Source organism: Xiphophorus maculatus, chromosome 11 (assembly GCF_002775205.1).
Source record: "Xiphophorus maculatus strain JP 163 A chromosome 11, X_maculatus-5.0-male, whole genome shotgun sequence".
Lineage (NCBI taxonomy): Eukaryota > Metazoa > Chordata > Actinopteri > Cyprinodontiformes > Poeciliidae > Xiphophorus > Xiphophorus maculatus.
In genome coordinates this window covers 9,031,603-9,053,219 of record NC_036453.1, presented here as the reverse complement: position 1 = coordinate 9,053,219, position 21,617 = coordinate 9,031,603, and the positions used below count along the sequence as shown (strand labels likewise).

Genomic DNA, 21,617 nt, shown 5'->3' with positions numbered 1-21,617 from the left:
AAAAAATACATGCAAAAAAAACATGTTTTCCATCTGAAGGTACAGCTCATTAAATGTTCTTCTCTGTCCCTGGGCTACTAGTTACTGTGGTTATGGGTAGATGGATGATGTTTTTCATGCTGTGATCTTAGCTCATTGGCCTTTTTGCGATCATTGAAGCTGAACTGCAGGCAAAACAAAACTAAAGAAACAAGATCTTTGATGTGGGATGCTCAAACCAGTGAGATTTTGTGTCTTACACCCAGATGAGATGGACTTTGAGTTCAGAAGATGACCCTGAGTTAAAAAAAAGGAAAGAGCTCATTTTCTCCTCATCATATCAGCTGTTTGTTTTGACTCTATGGCATTAAACTCCAATGAAACATTTTGTTTAAAAGTTTGCAACTCTAACCCTAACCCTACACTGAAAAAGATGTCATATCTATATAACAGTAAATGTAATTTATTCTTTTTCTCTGTAACAAAAACATAAAACTTAAGTATAAGGAGTTAAGAATGACTGATAAAGTTTCTATTTTATGGGAAAGAGTCCACAAGAGTCCTATTTCATATGGGAATATTTCAACCATTAGCCCTTGGGATTATGTCACACCTCATGGTCACTCAAATCTGAGGAGGATTTATCACATTGCTCTCCTTCTACACTTTTCTATCCCTTGACTTATTTTCCTGCCACCACAGCTTCAACTTTTAGATCCCCCACCCATCAACATTGGAACCCAAAAGTCATTATTTTTGTCAAACATCTTTTTTTGACTGAAGATGAATAAAATAGAACAAGTTAAACATGCCGTAGATAGGTGGTAACTTGCTTTTTTGTTTCTGAACTTTCACAATTTTGCCTTTTTCATAATTTCTTTCTTCTAATGGATTCATGCCTTGTCTATTCTACAGTTTACTATGAGAAGCAACATAAGCCAAAATTTATAATAGAGTTTACATGCCTACATATACTCTTACAAAAACACAACCAAACCCTCTCACACACATAAACTGTATTACTGTAAAAAAAAAAACTAAATAGTTGATTCAAATATAAAATCAATTTAAATATTTTATTATTTATTTTCTTGATTGAATTTTCTAAACATACATTTTTATTTTTTATTTTTTTGCCTGAGGAAAAAGGCATTACATAAAGCAGTTGTGAAATGATGAGATGTGTTTCAACATGGAGGCTGAAGAAACTTCTCTAACACTTTAGGACTTTGCAATTTACTTCTTTTTTAAAAAACCTTTCTTGATGTATTTTATATTTTGGTTGCAAAACCATCTCTTGCCAGCTCCTACTGAAGTTGTTTATATTCAACACAATGCAAATAGTAGAAACATGTTTGTAAAGAAAAAAAGACCAATAATATTGATGATGTTTTATAGCCATATCATAGAGATTATGTTGTCCATATCAGATTCAGTTATAGATTGCCTTTTCAATGGGTGCTTCTGCTGCCCAACAGTTGTATTATTGCTTGTAATGAGGAAGTATAAACTACAAAACCAAAGAGAAAGTGGCCAAAAGTGTTATTTTTTCATTTAAATATGATCAAATAACACATGTTCGGCCCCCAGCCATGAGGGACTGAACTACATAAGGCTGGTATAAGAACTATTAATCCCACAATGCTTTGCATTAATTCTCTTTAGGTTTTTTCTACTCATTCTATTTCCCCTCATTTTAAAAGATCCACTACCAGTGCCCACCCTGGTATCTTAAATATTTTCAACATTTAAGAAAATATTTCATAAATGTTTTCTTACACATTTACTTGGTTCAAATTACAAAACCAACAGTCTTTCTTCTGCCTGTGCATGCTTGGGTTCTTTAGAGTTCTTCTCACAGTCCAAAAACATGACTATTGGGTTAATTGGTTTCTTTAAATTGTAACACTGCAAGTATAAGTGAATATAGATGACAGATATTAGTTCACAACTGAGGTCAGTCAAGGATGTAAGTGTAAATGTACATCCTCTGGTTTCCTCCCGAAGTACAAACACGTAACTGTGGAACATTTCCAATGACATCAATGACCAGAGGTTAGGAGAGGACAACAAATGGCATCTTCTCCTAACCTCTTTTTTTACTGGCCACTTCCTAATTCAAACAGAGAAACAAGACTCCTTGAATCTAAGATCAAAATCCAGCTGGTTATTTTTTTTCCACTTGTTTTTTAATTCAAACTCTTACTAAGATACAATTTTAATGACTTTTATTTTTTAAAGCATAAGATTGTACTTGTTAACACATTGAACTCATGTTAAAAAAACAACTGTTGAACTGAGGAAAAAAGCTGAAACAGAAAGCTGCTATTATGTGGATTTTAGGCTAACAGATGTGTGTGTTTACGAGATATTCCAAGTCTGTTGTGTTGGCTGGTAAAGAGCTTAGTGTGCATGAAGCAGCTGGACAGACCTGATAACTGGCTGCCACATGCCAACACACACGCATTTGTTTGTCATGAACATGCACAGAAAAAAAGGTCTTAGTGTAGTTACATGGAAGGGTAATCTTACATTCAGTTAGGTTTGTTCTGTTAATTCTCCTTTTATGTTCCAGAAAAAAAATCATTAAAGTGTGAACATCTGCTGAAATTGTTTCACTTCCGGTGTGCTAACCACCACATTGTTGAAGGTGACAAGCTCAATATAAAGTAATGACAATTACCTGAATTTATCGGTTGTAATTTACAGACTGTCAGGTAAATTGTTGAAGGATTTTTCATCCTTTTCAAAGCTACATTGAGACTAGAGACTGTACTGTAAAGTTAAGATCTGGACCTGTATCATGCAATTCTGTGAGCATAGAAAAAACGTGTGACAAATACACCGAGATTTTACACAGGAATAATTGGAGTTTATAAACTTCCCCTATTGTTTTGAAACTACAGATGTTTGTAGTAGTGAAAGAGCAAAATAGCTTAGATGTTATAAATATAAAGGAAAAACCAATCCTTTTGTTCCAAGTTACAACCATTTTACAGGTTAACTTTCAGCAATTTAACTCAAAGCAAATCAAACTTAAATAGACTAGAATTTGCTGAGAAATTATTAACTATTTTTACCTGATTTCTGCAATAGTTATACTTTTGTTGTTTATCATTCATATGCAGCTGGAATATAAAACTAAATTATTTTCAGTATTCGGTTTTAACTGTACTTTGTGGCTCAAATCTTCCATGCCTACATGTTCTTCTTGCATTATGAAAGCACTTGGAACAGAGCTACTTGTGTTTCTAAGGGTAATATATGGAGCTGCCTGCTGTGCAGATATTAATGATTAAAAAATAGTCATAAAATATTAAAACTTTCCTTGTAAATAGATAGAAAGTAGTTGAAAGATGGTTTCAAATATAGCCATTTTCTTAGATCTTCACTGTTTCACAAGTACCATGAATAAAGGAAGAATAATATGTCAAAATATTTTTTTTTAGCTTTATATTATGCTATAGTGTTCATCCAAAGCAAACCCAGAGTGTTGCTTTGACTCATTCATGCATCTTTGAATGAATCCCATGGCAGCTATTTGGGGAAGTCAAAGCTCCACCTTGGATCTTCAGCCCAGCTGAGCTCCCTTTGCCCACCGCCTCTGCTGTACGGCTTCTTCAGACTAGCAGTAGCAGCAGTTAGCAAACATCTGGTAGAATTGGAACTAAGTCTGCTGAGCCTATCATCAGACTCTGCTCTGAGCTTCTCAGTCCGATGCTTGAATGACTGTAAGCAGCATTGTTGTGATGAGGCACTGAAGGCAAAGTGTCAGAAAGGGTAGTAGCTTCTTTAGGAGACAGAGGTCAATTTGTAAGGGTCGGATACAGTTATGATGCTAAATCAGATGTCTTTAAAGTTACTTTTTATATATACAGCATTTTCATAACTGAAGGTAATATCGTTACTTGATTGTATTATGAAATGGTCCTATTTAGTTAAACGTACTGGAAACTCTTACCCCCTTAGTTGCATGTTTGACATCAAATTTTCAGCATTCACTTGTTACATCTTTCACAGTGTTAAAGTTCAAATCAGGTTTAAAGCAATTTATAACAAAGATTTATTTTTATCTTTATATCAAGTGACACATTATAGTGAAAGCCATAATGCTCCACTTGTGAAAGTAAATCTGTTGGGATTGTCCTTGGCATTCAGACAATAATGATGAGTGCTACACTGCCGAAAAGGGGCATGTAGGCCTGTCACCATAACAAATTTTGCTGAACGATGTTAAGGAAAAATGATTATTTTTAGTGCTTAATACAGTTAATCTTACGACATGTGTTAAAGGTATATTCAGCACTCTTATTTGGAACAGTTTTCTGTTGAGCAGATGAGCAGGCATTCAGACAAACAGGGGCCAACATGCAGATCACTCAATGGAGCCTCCCCACTGTGAGGCCGGGCTATAGGAGGCCATAAAATTAGCATTTTCCTTGGGAGACAGAGACTTTAGATTTCTCAGGTATCTGTGAGGTCTTATCTCAGGATCGTTCTGTACTCAGAATGACCGTGGGAGACGGGGCGGGGGTCAGGGCCAGCTATCCGCTTCTTTGTCTCGGTAGAAGGCAGATGTTCCTTTGATCTTTGCGTAGATCAGGGGGAGTTTCCAAGTTTCTCTGAGTGCTTAAGGGAGTTTCCAGTTGGTCAACAAGAGGAACGCCTTGAGTGCATAAATTAAATAGAGAAACACCTCTTTAGTATAAGATTTCGCATCGGGAGAGAAAATGCAGAGAGCGGCCACCATTTTGCCTTTTTTGCATCGGCTCTCTCTCCAAAGACGTCTTTGCTTTTTGTTTGTCTTTGTTTTGTGTTTGTTTGTCTCCCCTTGTCTGTCTTTATTTTTATGAGAAAAATGCATATCTCTGTTCCTCTGCAGTTTTGTCACGTCGCCCACTGGGAGCGTCACGAGCGGAGAACGTCACTCGCCGAGGATCCCGGGAAGATTAAAGAGGAAAGAGCCAAACGATTTGTCCAAAGTTAACGTTAAATTATCCTCTTTTTTAATAACGATTAATTGTCTCAAAAATTATTGCGATAAACGATAATATTGTTTGAAGACCTTTTTACAATGATTTATTGGAAATGACGTAATAATGCATGCGATTTCTTGCCAAAGATAGATACACTTTATTTTCAAAAGAAAACTTAACACTGGAACTGATAAACAAAATAAACAAAAATAAAATGGATTCTCAGTCTCCATTAACAAAAAACGCACTTGAAAAAAAAACTAAACAACATAAAGCCAAAGTGGAAATAAATACTGCATTCAACCAAAAGACTGCAGATTATGAAGTCTGTATATTATGTTGCCCTTCAGTAATAATTAGATTTAAATAGAGAAAATGGGCACATCGACTACCTGATGCAATAGTTCACACTACATGATTTTTTGCTCCTTTTTTCCCCCTTACGATAATCTTAGAACGTTGGTCTTTCTAAGATTGTGTGGTGTGTTACGGCAGATCATCGTTGCCGCTTCGATCTAAACCAGAGGTTTTCCCGACTGGGAGCTTTAACGACACCTGTTGAATGTGACAGGTAGCCAATCAGAAAGCGTGGATTCTCTTCCTCGCTTTCTGAGGGAAATTAGCTGACACGGCGCAATCCGAAGTCCAGCGGACATTGGAGATGATATGTGGAAACAACATTAATGTTTATTCAACATGAAAAGAATATAGAAATGACAAGAGGAGGAGTTGGAGCGAAATTGCTACCGCAGTTGATAAACCCGGTAACTTTTCAGCTGTTCTTCGTTAACGTGACATAAATAGGTTATAATGATTTTCATTCAGTCAGGACATTACGCTGACACTAGCCACATGCATTGCAGGTAGATTGTAGTAAAGCATTGATTAATGTCTGGTTTTAAAATTAGTTAACTGAACTTGTAGCCATTATTTTGTGCCCATTGTTGGACACCACACGACAGGACCGAACCCGATCGAACCGTTATACCTAGGATTTCTGTCGGCTAATGTGTGATCAGTCAGGTTTTGAAAACGGATCGTGTCGTGTGCGCTGGGCTTTACACTAGGGAAATGAGGAAGGGGGGGGTCAGTGGAGAGCACCGGAGTTGAGCCTTTTTTTCATTCAGTGTCATTAACAGAAAGAGAAAAAGGCCAGAAGAGACGATAATGCAAAAAATGTCGTAGGTAGTTTTAATTTATCGTAAGATTAATTAATTTATCGTTTATAGCGACAGGCCTAGGGGCACGTAAAATTTTTTATATAACATTGTATGTAGCTATGTGTTGATTCAAAAGACTTCCCCTATCTCTAGACCTCATGCTGCAGTGGAAGTTTTACTAAAAATATCCAACCAATAACTAATTTTTATGTGAATACTCTGTGACAGACTGAGTATGCATGTGAGTTAACCTCCCTGAAACACACCTAAAGAGAAGATGATGTTGAATAAAAGAGACACAAAAATAACACTTTTCTATAAATAGATATGAGCATTACTGGAATTCATTTTACATACAGATGCACCATTTGCTGTCTCATTTTTTCTGACCGTCTTCTACAGTTGGTATTTTGCCAGGAGCAACAGGCTGAATTAAAAGGCAACCTTAATCCACACAGACATGAGCCAGTGCATCCTGTCTTCCAGAGGTTAGCTGAAGGCTAATCAGTAAATCCAAGCTGACTGTCGGCTGACTGTTTATCTGGCTCTGTGGGGTGGAGGGGTGCAAAGTGGGTCTGACTGATTTGTTGAAGATAGCATTCTGTGAAATTATATCTATCATCTGTTCAAAACAAAAATTCTATTTTATTCTATTCTAAAAACTAATGACTAATGTATTTTTCAATTGAACTGAATTTGTTTCAAATTTGAAACCATAAATTAATTTTTTTTTAAATTTAATTTTATACGCCTGCTTTTTTTCCAGCACAAAAAAAACTGATGTCAGAAAACATTCTATAAAAGCATAAGGCTGCCAGTTCAGAAAATAGAACATACATAGTGACACTGATCAGTTGGATGGATGATAAAAGGAGTCCAACCAACAACATGTAACCTGCCACACATTATTCCAGTAGCTTTTGCAAGAGTTCATACACCTTTGGTAAATTGCTTAATATTTTAAAACAGATCAAACTATGACAAACAGACTTACTTCCTCATCTTCCATGTTCTTCCAAAAGTCAGTTTAGTCGATATTGATTGTAAAAGGTTTTTGCAGAGGAAAGGATTGACAAATCTAAAAGTTGACTAGTTGATGCAACCCCTAGTGCTCATATTTATGCAAACACTAGGCCTGTCGCGATAAACGATAAATCAATTAATCTTATGATAAATTAAAACTATTGACCTAATTTTAATTATCGGCATTATCGTCTCTTCCGGCCTTTTTCTCTTTCTGTTAATGACACTGAATGAAAAAAGGCTCAACTCCGGTGCTCTCCACTGACCCTCCCTTCCTTGTTTCCTTAGTGTAAAGCCCAGCGCACACGACACGATCTTAGAGCTGTCAGCCGATTGTCGGCCCATTTTCAAAACCTGACAGATCACACATTAGCCGGCAGAAATCCTAGGTATAACGGTTCGATCGGTTCGGTCCTGCCATGTGGTGTCCAACATGGGAACAAAATAATGGCTACAAGTCCAGTGAACTAATTTTAAAACCAGGCATTATTCAGTGCTTTACTACAACCTGCTTTGCATGTGGCTACACTGTTAGACCTTTTATTGTAATTTTACAGTAACTTACTGGCAACACTGTTGCCAGCAAGTTACTGTAATTACCATTCTAAGGTACCCTTACTGGCAACAGTGTTGCAACACTGTTGCCAGTAAGTTACTGTAAAATTACAATAAAAGGTCTAACAGTGCAGTGTAAAGTCCTGAATGAAAATCATTAGAACCTAATGTCGCTTTAATGAAGAACAGCTGAAAAGTTACTGGGTTTATCAACTGCGGTAGCAATTTTGCTCCAACTCCTCCCCTTGTCATTTCTGTATTCTTTGCACAAAATGTTGAATAAACATTAATGTTGTTTCCACATATCATCTCCAATGTCTGCTGGACTTTGGGTTGCGCTGTATCAGCTGTTTGGGATTCCCCTCTGTAATTTCCCCTCAGAAAGCACAGAAGAGAATCCGCGCTTTCTGATTGGCTACCTGTCACATTCAACAGGCTGCGTTAACGCTCCCAGTGGGAAAGCCTGATTTAGATCAGAGCGGCCACGATGATCTACCGGAGGGGTGCTCAAACTTTTTGAGACCAAGATACTTTTTCTCTCACCAGCCGGCTGAGATCTACCTCATGACACAAAGTCATAAAAATTGTAAATTAAACTCTATTGACTTATTTTATATGCAAATATACATCAGTTATAGCAGAAATAATAAAGTGATAGAAAACCTAATGCAGTATATTTCTTCCTCAGATTCTCCTACCGTTTTACTCTTTCTCTCTTTATTGTTAAGCACACCCGTTGCTGTGGCAACAGCCTGAGCCCCGCAAGCGGAGCAGTGATTACGTATTCAGTCCGTTACGACGTCAAGTTTCCAGGCTTGATATTTATTTCTCGATTATTGGTTGAGTAACTAATGTAAACTCCTGCTCTGCTAGTCAGTCGGTCTTTGAGTCGCCTTTTTTTGTTAATGGAACTGAAACGCTCTGAATTGCGCAACACCTTGTTGAAACAATAATTACTGAGAATATAAATTTTAACAGGTTTTGTTGATTTAAAAAATATATATTATTCTTTAATGAAGCTACAAACGTTTAGGATCTTAGTAAATATTTTGAGAAGCGCGTCAGAAGAGGAAGTGCTGGTCTCATCGTCCTGGTGGCGTTCAGTTTGTCACCTACTGCCGAGATCAACTCAAAACCTTCCCGCACCCTATTGAGCACCCTGATCTTCCGTAACACACCAAACACTACAGGATGATCGGTTACGAAATCGTAAGGTAAAAGTAGGGGCAAAAAAAATCATGTAGTGTGAACTATTGCATCAGGTAGTCGATGTGCCCATCTTCTCTATTTAAATCTAATTATTACTGAAGGGCAATATAGTATACAGACTTCATAATCTGCACTCTTGGTTGAATGCGGTATTTATTTCCACTTCGGCTTTATGTTGTTTAGTTTTTTTTTCAAGTGCATTTTTTGTTAGTGGAGACTGAGAATCCATTTTATTTTTGTATTTGGTTGTTTTGTTTATTTTGTTTATCAGTTCCAGTGTTAAGTGTTCTTTTGAAAATAAAGTGTATCTATCTTTGGCAAGAAATTGCATGCATTATTACGTCATTTCCATTAAATCAGTGTAAAAAGGTATTCAAACAATATTATGGTTTATTGCAATAATTTTGGAGACAATTAATCATTCAGCAAAATTTGTTATCGTGACAGGCCTAGCAAATGCCATTGATTCTCAAGAATAGAATAGAATAGAATAGAAGTACTTTATTCATCCCAGCAGGGAAATTACTTCGCAGTTACAGCATAGAGACAAGACAAGACAAGAGACAAGACACAATAACAACGTCCGGGTGTTTAGTCTGGAGTTTTTCTGTGTCAGAGCTGATGACGCCTCAGGCCACCGCTGCATCAGCTGATGGGGATCTTATCAATTGCAAGTAATTCCATTCAAGGCAAGTACAAAGTTTTCAGATGTGTTCTTGCTCTGTCAGATTTCTCAAAGATGCACCATTGCATCCTTCTGCAAACTTGAGACAGCAAGCTATCCCACAATGCATTGCCCCACCATATCAGTAAATAGAGAAGGTGAGTAGAGAAATGTATTGGTCCTTCATAATGATTAATTTGTCACAAAAAGTAGTTTTAAGATGTTTGGATGTGAGAAAGTATACCTTAAAACTTTGTCTAGCAGTCAGTTCATTAAGAATAGAGTTTTCGCTGGCTGCTGCAGACTCAGAAAGCAGTTGGAGTCTGTTTTCCCAGGTTAACTGCAGTCTAATCTTGGCTAGTCACTCTTGTAATGTTCTGCTCTCTGTTATCTGTAAGTAGTGGCTTAAAGTGAGATATAGACTGTTTAAAATTATATGGTAGATGACTAGAAGTAGCAGATTATAAACTATGTTATTTTCTAAATTTTTATAATTTAGCTATTGGTACTGTTTTATGGGTATTGTTGCCATAGGCATTCCTTCCAATGATTTATAACTATTCACTTCCTAGCAATTTTTGAACATGTAAATCCATAGTAGAAAAAAAATCATGCAGTATCCTTTTACAAGGAAAAGTAAAAGTGCTTTACTTTTAAATAGTAAATACATATTTTCATAAGATTTTTATGTAGGATGTGAGCATTTATTAATTTGCACTGTTTTATACAAAAAGGTCTGCATGAGGAAAGACACATACGAATGCGTGCGTCTTTTCAGTCTAGGGTTTGCTGAGCCTCGTTGGCGCAGTAGGCAGCTTGTCAGTCTCATAATCTGAAGGTCGTGAATTCAACCCTCACACGGGGTATGGGTTTTGATTAATCCAATTACTTTTCCACACTCTCCGCCCAGTCAGTCGTGGTCCGACACGATGAAAAGGAGATTCTTGCCGTGAGATGGGTTAGTGGCCAATGGATAACGCGTCTGATGACAGATCAGAAGAGTCTAGGTCTGGCTTGCTCAAGTAACGTTTTTTCTGTTTCCACACCCGCCGCGGGCCCGTGCAGAGTCCTCGGGTTCATCCCAAACCCTTGACAGGAGGGCCGCTTGAGGCGACCTCTTTATTCCCTAAGGGTCAAGTAAACAATGGAGGAGCAGAGGTTTCAGTAATAGTCATCATTTATGTGACTCAGATCTTTGGAACAGCTCAGAAAGGTGTTAGAAGGATTCATTTGTAAAACATGTTCTGAAGCAGCTCAGAACAAATATTTTGGAAAATATTTGCTTCTTGACAAAATAGCACAGAGACAAGAGGAGGAGGAATGAGATGGGCAGGTCAGTCAGAGCCATTGAGTGTATTGTCAAAAGGTTAACATAGCAGAGGATGGTTTCGATCCATCAAGCTCTGGGTTATGGGCCCAGCACGCTTCCGCTGAGCCACTCTGCTTTTATTGCCAAAGCCGTGACCCGGATTAGAACCGTGGTTGCTGCGGCCACAGCGAAAAGTACTAACCTCTATACAATCACAGATTCTTACTTGGATGTCTCTTTCATCAGTCACTCCTAACAAACCTTTCCTCTGAAGATTTGGAAAAAAGAGAAAAAGAGTCCTTCGAGCCAGAGAGGAACCAGCGACCTAAGGATGTCCACCTTTGTACTCTACAGTCCTCCGCTCTACCAACTGAGGTATCGAAGGTCATGTAAAACAGTGGTACTAAACGGTCACATGCCGCTACAAAGCTAACTTAGCAAGCACATGCGTCTCTACGTTCTAGTGTTTGCTGAGCCTTGTTGGCGCAGTAGGCAGCGCTTCAGTCTCATAATCTGAAGGTTGAATTCAACCCCCACACGGGGCATGTGTTTTGATCAATCCAATTACATTTCCACATGCTCCCACCACTCAGTCGTGGTCCGACACGATGAAAAGGAGATTTTTGCCGTTAGATGGGCTAGTGGCGCAATGGATGACGCGTCTGATTACGGATCAGAAGAGTCTAGGTTCGACTCCTGGCTAGCTCGAGTAACTTTTATTCTGTTGTTCACACCCGCCGCTTGCCCATCCAGTGTCCTCGGGACCATCCCAACCCTTGAGAGGAGGGCCGCTTGAGGGGACTTCTTTATTCCCCAAGGGTCAAATAAACAATGGAGGAGCAGAGGTTTCAGTAATAGTCATCATTTATGTGACTCAGATGTTTGGAACAGCTCAGAAAGTTGTTAGATGGATTCATTTGTAAAACATGTTCTGAAGCAGCTCAGAACAAATATTTTGGAAAAGACTCATTTGCTTCTTGACAAAGTAGCACAAAGACAAGAAGAGGAGGAATGAGATGGGCAGGTCAGTCAGAGCCACTGAGTGTATTGTCGAAAGGTTAGCATAACAGTGGATGGTTTCAACCCATCAACATCTGGGTAACGGCCCTGCACACTTATGCTGCGCCACTCTGCATTTATTCCCAATGCCGTGACCTGGATTCAAACTGGGGTTGCTGCGGCCACAACGCAGAGTACTAACCACTATACGATCACGGCTTCCTTCTTGAATGTCTCTTTCGTCAGCCACTCCTAACAAATCTTTCCTCTGAAGATTATGAGAAAAGAGAAAAGGAGTCCTTCGAGCCAGAGTTGAACCAGCAACCTAAGGATTTCCAACTTTGTAGTTAACAATCCACTGCTCTACCGACTGAGCTATCGAAGGTCACGTGGCACAGTGGTAGCTCGACTCCTGGCTAGCTCGAGTAACTTTTATTCTGTTGTCCACACACGCAGCTTGTCACGCAGTCCTCAGGTTCATCTCCGTCAAAACCCTTGAGAGGAGGGCCGTTTGAGGCGACCTCTTTATTCCCCAAGGGTCAAGTAAACAATGGAGGAGCAGAAGTTGGAGTAATAGTCATCATTTATGTGTCTCGTAATCTGAAGCTAAGTCAAACACATTGTCAAAATGTCAGCATAGCAGAGTTTTGATCCATCGAGCTCCGGGTTATGGGCCCAGCACGCTTCCTCTATGGCACTCTGCTTGCACCCCAGATGGGACTCGAACCCACAATCCCTGGCTTAGGAGGCCAATGCCTTATCCATTAGGCCACTGGGCCTGAACGTTTTCAACACGTAGTTGTCACACACATGTTATGCAGACCTTGAAAATGCATTTGCCGAAAGACGCTTTTCAAAAACCGAGGGTTGATTCAACCACAATACAGAGTACTACCCTTCATACAAACAGGGCTTCTTACTCGTGCAGCTCTCTCATCAGCCACTCCTCACAAAGCTTTCTGCTGAAGATTTTGAGAGAAAAGAAAAGTAGTTCTTTGAGACAGAGTTGAACAAGCAACCTAAAGATGCCTAAATTTTATCTCTACAGTCCTCCGCTCTACCAACTGAGCTATCGAAGTTCATACTCCAAAACTGTAATCAGCAGCCACAAGCCCTTACACAAGAAGAGGAACAATGAAAGGGACAGCTAAATCAAACACATTGTAAAAATGGGAGCGTAGCAGAGGATGCTTTCGATCCATCGACCTCTGGGTTGTGGGCCCAGCATGCTGCCTCTGCGCCACTCTGCTTTTCTCCTGTATACTGTGACCCGGATTCAAACGTGGGTTGCTGCTGTCACAACACAGAGTACTAACCACTATACGATCACGGCTTCTTACTGAATGTCTCTTTCGTCAGCCACTCCTAACAAACCTTTCCTCTGAATATTTGGAGAAAAGAGAAAAGGAGTCCTTCGAGCCAGAGTTGAATCAGCAACCTAAGGATTTCCAACTTTGTAGTCAACAATCCACTGCTCTACCGACTGGGCTATCGAAGATCACGTGGCACAGTGGTAGAAGCGGTCACATGACGTTACAAAGCTAAGTGCGCAAGCACATGCATTTCTTCAGTTGAGTGTTTACAGTGTCTTGTTGGTGCAGTAGGCAGCGCGTCAGTCTCATAATCTGAAGGTTGTGAGTTCAACTCTCACACGGGGCATGTGTTTTGATTAATCCAATTATATTTCCACATGCTCCCACCAGTCAGTTGTGGTCCGACACAATGAAAAGGAGATCCTTGCCGCGAGATGGGTTAGTGGCAAACGGATAACGCGTCTGACTACGGATCAGAAGAGTTTAAGTTTTGCTTGGTCGAGTAACTTTTATTCTGTCGTCCACACCCGTCGCTTGCCCGTGCAGAGTCCTCGGGTTCATCTCCGTTGTTACGGCCCCTGGCCTCTTGAGGCTGTGCAGGCTCTTTGTTTTTTTCTATTATGCAGGATCAACTGTGCGGGCACACCTTTCTGATTGGCTGCCTAGAGGCTGCAGGAGAGCAGCCACCCCATTGGATCAGCAATGCCAATCAGATGTTGATGAGGCCCACCTGCACCATATAAAAGACATCTGAATTCATTCCTCCAGGGGGCAGCTAGCAGGAAGAGGTTGTGTAAAGCTGAACCCCACCTTCTGTGTTTGGTGACTGTTTTCGGACAGTTTGAACAATTTTGTTCTTGCTTCTTTTGCTAAGTGGTGAATCAGCTTTAGATAAATCTTGAACAAGGCTTGTGTTTGGGAGGTTTTGGTGCTCCCTTTTGTCTTTTCTTTTTGGTTGTTTTGAGTTACTTTAGACCAGGGGTCTCAAACTCCAGTCCTCGAGGGCCGCAGTCCTGCAACTTTTAGATGTGCCTCTGCTGCACCACACCTGAACAGAATAATTAGGTCATTAGCAAGGCTCTGGAAAACTGATCTACACAAAGAGGAGGTAATTAAGTCATTTCATTCCAGTGTTTTGTACCTGTGGCACATCTAAAAACTGCAGGACTGCGGCCCTCGAGGCCTGGAGTTTGAGACCCCTGCTTTAGACTGACGTGTTTGAACATCTTATTTAATTTGCACTCAGTGATTTCTGCATTTGTTGGTCCTTTACTTGTGTTTAATTGGGTTAAGTTGTATTGTCTTTTGGTTCTGTGAAAACCTTCTTTTTGTAATAAATAATTTTTTCATTCCACTTTCTCTCTAGACACATTTTTATGTTGCCGCCCCTGAACCCCTAGACCTTGGGGGGCGTAACATCCGTCAAAACCCTTGAGAGGAGGGCAGCTTGAGGGACCTCTTTATTCCTAGACAGTAGACAATGGAGGAGCAGAGGTTTCAGTAATAGTCATCATTTATGTGACTCAGATCTTTGGAACAGCTCAGAAAGATGTTAGATGGATTAATTTGTAATAAATTTTCTGACGCAGCTCAGAACTTTTTGACAGAAGAGCAAGAGACGAGGAGGAGGAATGAGATGGGCAGGTCAATTAGACACATTGAATGTATTGTAAAAAAGATTAGCATAGCAGAGGATAGTTTCTATCCATCAACCTCTGGGTTATGGGACCATCAACCTTCCGCTGTGCCACTCTGCTTTTACCCCGAATGCCATGACCCGGATTCGAACTGGGGTTGCTGCGGCCACAACGCAGAGTACTAACCTCTATACGATCACGGCTTCCTACTAGAATATCTTTCGTCAGCTACTTCTAACAAACCTTTCAGATAATGCAGCCACATAATGCTTCTGCATGTTAACATTCCAGCTAAAGCCCTTTTTTGCCCCAATTTTCCCTTTACGACAATCTTACAATGTCCTGCATTGTGTGGTCTGTTACGCAGTGGTGTGTTGAATATGCCCAATCTAAAATGTGGCATATTCAACATTGTCTTGGCCCTTTTATCGCAGCCTGTTGGGTTTTTCCTGACTGGGAGCGAGAAAGCAACCTGTTGAATGTGACAGGTAGCCAATCAGAAAGAGCGGTGACGTAAGCACGGAGGGGAATCCCAAACAGTTGACATGGCGCAACTGAGTGTCCAGTGGACATCAGAGGTGATATGTGGGAATGTTTATTGCTATATGTAAAGGTCATTTTATATATGTTTATTATATGTGGTTATGTTTACAGTATTCAGCTTAAAATGTTAATTACGAAAAAACATAACTCACCTCCAAATCATAGTGCAGCATATAGAGCAGCTGCTCCCGCCGTCTTTTATCAAACTCCTTTTCTTTTTGTTACGTTTTTCATCGCTTAAAATGAGTCCACAGACTATCACTACTGCTTCCACATGGTCATCTGTGCTTGATTATTCTAAATTCACATATGGTATGATGGGAGTTTTACTGGATTTGCTTCTGGATTCGGGATGTTCGTGAGTGGAATCAGTTGGTGTGTGGTGTGTTGCTCCTGCCGTGTGGCTGGACACAGGAACCGATCGAACCTGTTGTACTTTTATCAGCTCGTGTCGTGTGTGGTCACAGAAGTTTGGAAAATTGTCTGACAATCCTTAAATCATGCCGTGTGAACCTGACCTAAAAATCATAAGTGCCACTGTCTCGTCTCGACCACTGCCCTAACGCTCTCTGACTCTGGTCGCTATGGTAACGTTTACATATACCTTCAAAATAAGATACAGATGTGCCACAAAAACGAACATTTTACTTTTGTGAAAATTTTAACTCACGATAACGACTAACGGGAGCCCTAAGCTTGTTTCTCTGCAACAAGACGGTCGCATCCGGGAGTGATGAGAGACAATGACACCCGAAGTGTTGCTTATGCACAGGGTGCTGGGTCTCTACGTGGCGAAGCAGTTTGAAGGCTTCATTGCCTCATTAACGAGCCGGTCACTATATCATGCAGAGCTTGGAATGTGGGAATCACCTACCAGGATAAATCCATTCTCCTGTCTCTTCTCTGGGCCTTTTCCCCTTTGCAAAGAAACTTTCCAAAGAATCTGATCTGTTTCTTACTCATTTTGCTGTTTGTGGGCTCAATGTTGATGTGCAAGATGTAACCGAGAGAATCCTTTCAAAGGATTTTCAAAATAAAAGATCCTCCAGAATCAAATATTACATAAAACGGAAATATTTAATTATTTCTAATTATTTCTTGCACTCCCGGTACCAATTGGTCCACGGACCGGTACCGATCCACAGCCCGGGGTTTGGGGACCACTGCTCTACAGTCCTCCGCTCTACCAACTGAGGTCGTTCGAAGGTCGTGGCACAGTGGTAAGAAGCGGTCACATGCCCCTACACAGCTGCCTTAGAAAGCATATGCGTCTCTTCAGTACAGTGGGAACTCTAAGAAACTGCTATAGCACTACGACATCTCCTATTTGCTCTTTTGTCTTCTCTGGAATCGTCCACTTTTCATACATGTCTTTAAGGCTTTTTCGCAGCTCTTTGGGTGTCTCATGGGTTTGATGCATCAGGGTAGTAAACATAATATTCAGTTGCATGTGTAGTTTTAAAAAGTTGTAATACATTTCAGGTAAGAAAATGTGGAGTTTACCTGTTCTGTGTGGAAGAAAAGGCTAAAATATTATCAGTATTCTCTTGAAATGTGTAGAATCTCTTATTCCTGCATCAAAACCAAAGGTCCACATACTTTTCCCACTTAAAGATGAGTAATCGTTGACTATTCCCAGTCAAGAAATGGCAGCATGAAATATGTATGCCTTGTTCTTTTCCTACATTAAAGACCCACATCAAACAACAACATGCTGTTTAAATTCATAGCTGTGTAGAAATATTGAGCATTTTACATATTCAATGGTATTCAATGTACAGGTTCCGTACATTGAATACCAGGATACCAGATGGTTGCTCAATTCCTCTACATTAGTTATGGCTTCAAGTGCAAAGAGGGAGTTATTTCACTGACACTTTTTACTTCTTTTGTCCAAACCACAATACAGAGTCCCTCTTAATATATAGCTTCACTTCACAAACACACACTTTCAGCAGTGAAGCCCTCAGAAAGTGTGTGTGTCAGGGAAATCACTTGGAGGAGAGGGAATACACAATTTGTTGTGCTTACAGCAAATATGCTGCAATCAGCAAAAAGAAGAAAAAAAAACTGCCTCAGAAGAGTTTTGCTCCCATTTAGGGCTGCTTTCACTGCACATTCCTACTTTAACAGCTAAGAGGGATGCCTGACTGCTTTAATTGGTTCCTCTCACCTGCTGAGACCCACAAATACTCTGGTGACAGGTAAACAAAAGTGTCAAGATTATGGGAGGAGCTTGCTTAAACAGTCAGCTGACTCGTTGAGCAGCAGAGTCAAACACTTGGAGTTGGAATAATACACTGGAGGGCATAGGTGATGAAATATTCAGTCTCACTTCTTGTTAAGTACATTCACAGCACTTTGACTCTGACCAGATTAAGGGAGGTGTTTCTGTGGTACACAACATCCATTATGAGTTTTAAGCAATACACTAAAGAATTAATCTGTTGGTCTAGTCACGCAGAATTTAAATTCTACTCAGATTTCTAATTTGGATGACTTTCATTCCACTTATTTCAAAAGTTTTATTTTTGCTCTCTTTCAACAAATAGGTCAAAGTTATCTTTGCTCTATTTCTCCCTACAAAGAAAAATGTTTCCCTGTAGGGAGAAACCTTTTTTTTTACTTTTAACTCTAAGCTAAGCATTTTATCTTAGGATTTTTTTAACTGACAATTATTGAAAAATCATACTAGGACTCAGCACCATGGGTCCTAGCACGATTACTAGGACTGTATGGAGGAATTTTTCTGCCATAATCCAAGAGCACACATGTTGAGTCTAAAAGCAGGACTTCTCAAAACTTGGAATGTTTGTACTCAAAACTTCTCCTCGTTCTCACACTTATTCTCTGCTCGGAGCAAATCTTCGCTTGCAAAACACTCTGCTCACTTGATTGAATTTTCCTGCCATAATCAAAGAGCACACATTTTCAGTCTGAAACAGGATTTCATGTCTTTTGCTCTCAAAACTTTTAATACTTTTACTTACATTTACATTTTGAAAGCAGGACTTCATATTTTTCTTCTCAAAACTTGTAACGCTTGTACTCAAAACTTCTCCTCGCACTGACACTTTTTTATTGTTTTTCTGCTTGGACTCTGCTTGCTTACTAAACATGGAACTGCCTTTTGAGGTTGGCACAGTCGCCAAGCAACCTCTCAGCCAATGGAATGAAAACGTTGTACTGGGTGCGTTTGTTTCCTTCTAGATTCTAGAAGGTGTGCGTGTGTGGCTACTCTCGATTGTAGCAACCTGCGCCACCCACTGGATGTAGGGAGAAAAAACAACTTTAGCTTTTTGCTCCATGTTACATTAAGCATCCGCCAGCAGTGAGCTACTGATCTTAGGCAGGATTTTGTTCACTCAACAGAAGACAACATAATCTATCTATCTATCTATCTATCTATCTATCTATCTATCTATCTATCTATCTATCTATCTATCTATCTATCTATCTATCTATCTATCTATCTATCTGTCTGTCTGTCTGTCTGTCTGTCTGTCTGTCTGTCTGTCTGTCTGTCTGTCTGTCTGTCTGTCTGTCTGTCTGTCTGTCTGTCTGTCTGTCTGTCTGTCTGTCTGTCTGTCTGTCTGTCTTTTCATCCATTTTTTTTTCTTTAAAGAAAGTGCCCAACACACATGCCCTCACACAGACTCAGACTTATGCAAACAAACTGAACTGAGCAGAGATAAGCAGTGCATTGTATTTGGAATTCACACACATATAACACATAATGTGTTATATCAGTCACATAACACATTATGTTATGTGACTGATAACATAATGTGATGTTATCAGTCACATTAACAGTGACTGATAACAGTCAAACTCAGCATCATAAATGCTGTATAAATTGCCAGGTTCAGAGTTTTTGTTTTTTAAATTTTGAGCATGGATTTGAAATAGGTTAGAGCAACAAATATCTTGTTCTTTGAGTCTTCTGTTATAATTTCTGCTAAAGCACCCATGAGTCAGTGTTTTTGGTTTCTGGTGTAGGAATTGCTAAGGATCACAGTTTGGGGTTGAGGCCAGACTAATTGCTTTCAGCCCCTCTTACAACTTTTAAAGATATTAACTTTTTTCCCTCAAGCTGTGGAGATATCTGATAAAGAATTACATTTCCCAGAAAAAACATGCCTCAGGTTGGACATTTTATTCTGGAAAATTATTTTTTTCTGCTGCGGGATAAAAGTAATCTGAAATTCATCATCACTTGTGTATTTAAATATTCATTTCCATCCTCCATTTGTGTCTCTATATTATCGCTTTCAAAGCATAACAGTTATCTTGAGGCACTTTACACAATTTCTTTAAAGAAAGTACATTATATTCTGGTCATTTCTTTCTCATTACTTTCCATCTACTATGATAACTGTACTCCCAAACCAGTTTTGGGGAGGTGATGATGGCTTTTATGGCTAATTGCAACTGCTTTCAGACAGTTTTAATAGGAGCATAATTAAACCTGTAAATCAATGAGATGGGACAATTATCTCTAGTAAGCAGTTTATGTTTAGAAATGTTTTTTAAAATTATAATTAAGAAACTGTCCTCTCTAGTGGTCGTTTTTAAATTGAACATTACTATTGGACTCACAGGAGCTCCTATTGTGTAGGCTTTTATTAACACACCCATCAGTGGCTTTTTATATTACCAAAACCTGTTTGTCAAACAACTGCAAAGCTTACTTGCTTACAATTCAGCTGTATTGACTGAATAAAAAATTTATCTTAGTTTAATTTAAAATGAAGTGTTTGCAGTCTTTTTGGAACTGACATAGAGAAGAGGTGCAAAGCAATAATATAACAGTAGTTTGGGTGGTGGAAAACTAATAATACACATTATTCTGAACTCCATTGTAGTGGCACCATAATGCTGAGAATTGAGAATGCATAGAAAGACCTGAAAATGTGTGTTCATGGCTTAAATTATTTTGTTGAGAGAAGTTGATAAAAATTGCATTCCTTAGATGTTGAAGGCTTGAAGAAACAAACAACAAAAGAGTAGCAGTATAGTGGTAGTGACAGATACTTTTTGCTAATCATTGACCTTGGGGGCGAGAGGGTCACATATTCAAATTTCAATTCTAAAAAGAAAAAAAAAACTAACACATATCTTTTTATCCCATATGATATATTTGTGCTAGTATGTATGGTCTGATAACCAAAATCCATAAAATACACTGACATTTGTACAGAAGTGAAAATCTCCAACAGATAATACTTTTACAAGTAAAAGTATTTACAAGTAAAAGTTATTCCTCTGAGTTCTCAGCTCAAATTTAGATCTCAGTCTTTTGGAGCGTGAAAAACATGGCACATCCTAGTCAAACGCCGGTACCAATTTAGTTTACTTTAGATTTAAGGAACAGGGACTCTACTTTGTGGTTTTCCTTGGTGAGCTACAGTATCTCCCTGGAAACCTTAATCTAAATACCTTCAGAACAAAGTTCCTGTAAACAGAATATCTATCTATGTGATCTATTTCTTTCAGGCATAGATTAAGGGGATGTTATGCAGATGTTAAATCTGCTATTCAGCTTAGATCCTCTTTAAAATGGCAGGCAAGAATGACATCTTCATTGCTGCACATAAATTTCTGTTCTGTCTCTTCATTGTATGCTCCATTGTGCTCAAACTTTTTCACGAGGCAGAGTCTAACTAACAAAGAGAGGGAGCATTAAAGTTTTTTAAAATCTAAACTTTCCTATTTTTTGTTTTTATTTTGTCTCTCACAATTAACACTTAAGTGACTAAACAGAGTTTTCTCACTTCAAGTAGCATTGGGCTTTGACATTATGGAAAAAAGTAAAAGGTTCAAAAAGCTGAAAAAAATTACAATTACTTAATTCAAGTGAAACATAAATGAGGGAAATATAATTATTGCAAATTATTAATGCAATAATTTGTGCATCATTTTTAATGCAGAAATATCTGCATTTAAAAAAGAACTTTAAAAATGCTTACAAAACAACAACAAAAAACATATTGTGGTTTAATAGTTATCATAATGGGGCACCCCGGGATGCAATATGTTTTATTTATAACCTGATCTATAAAGAATAATTGTTCTGTATAGATCAAACAGTCTCTATTCACAGCTAACCTGTGGGAATATTAATAAATACAGAGAATTACTCAAAATCCCAAAGCTGTAAAGGTGTGTTTTTATGTTTAAATAATTTATGCTTGGGAACAAAAACTGGCTCAAAGTTATTAACAGTAAAGTTACAAACTTGCTGACTATA

General features: G+C 38.9%; 2 non-coding genes across 2 annotated transcripts; both read right to left on the bottom strand.

Moving 5' to 3' along the window:
- Positions 1-12,171: 12,171 nt before the first annotated feature.
- trnan-guu lies at positions 12,172-12,259 on the bottom strand. The gene is given in 2 exon segments: positions 12,172-12,207; positions 12,223-12,259. It is a non-coding gene; the product is annotated as a tRNA-Asn (tRNA).
- Positions 12,260-12,580: 321 nt separating this feature from the next.
- trnar-ccu lies at positions 12,581-12,653 on the bottom strand. The gene has a single exon. It is a non-coding gene; the product is annotated as a tRNA-Arg (tRNA).
- Positions 12,654-21,617: the final 8,964 nt, after the last annotated feature.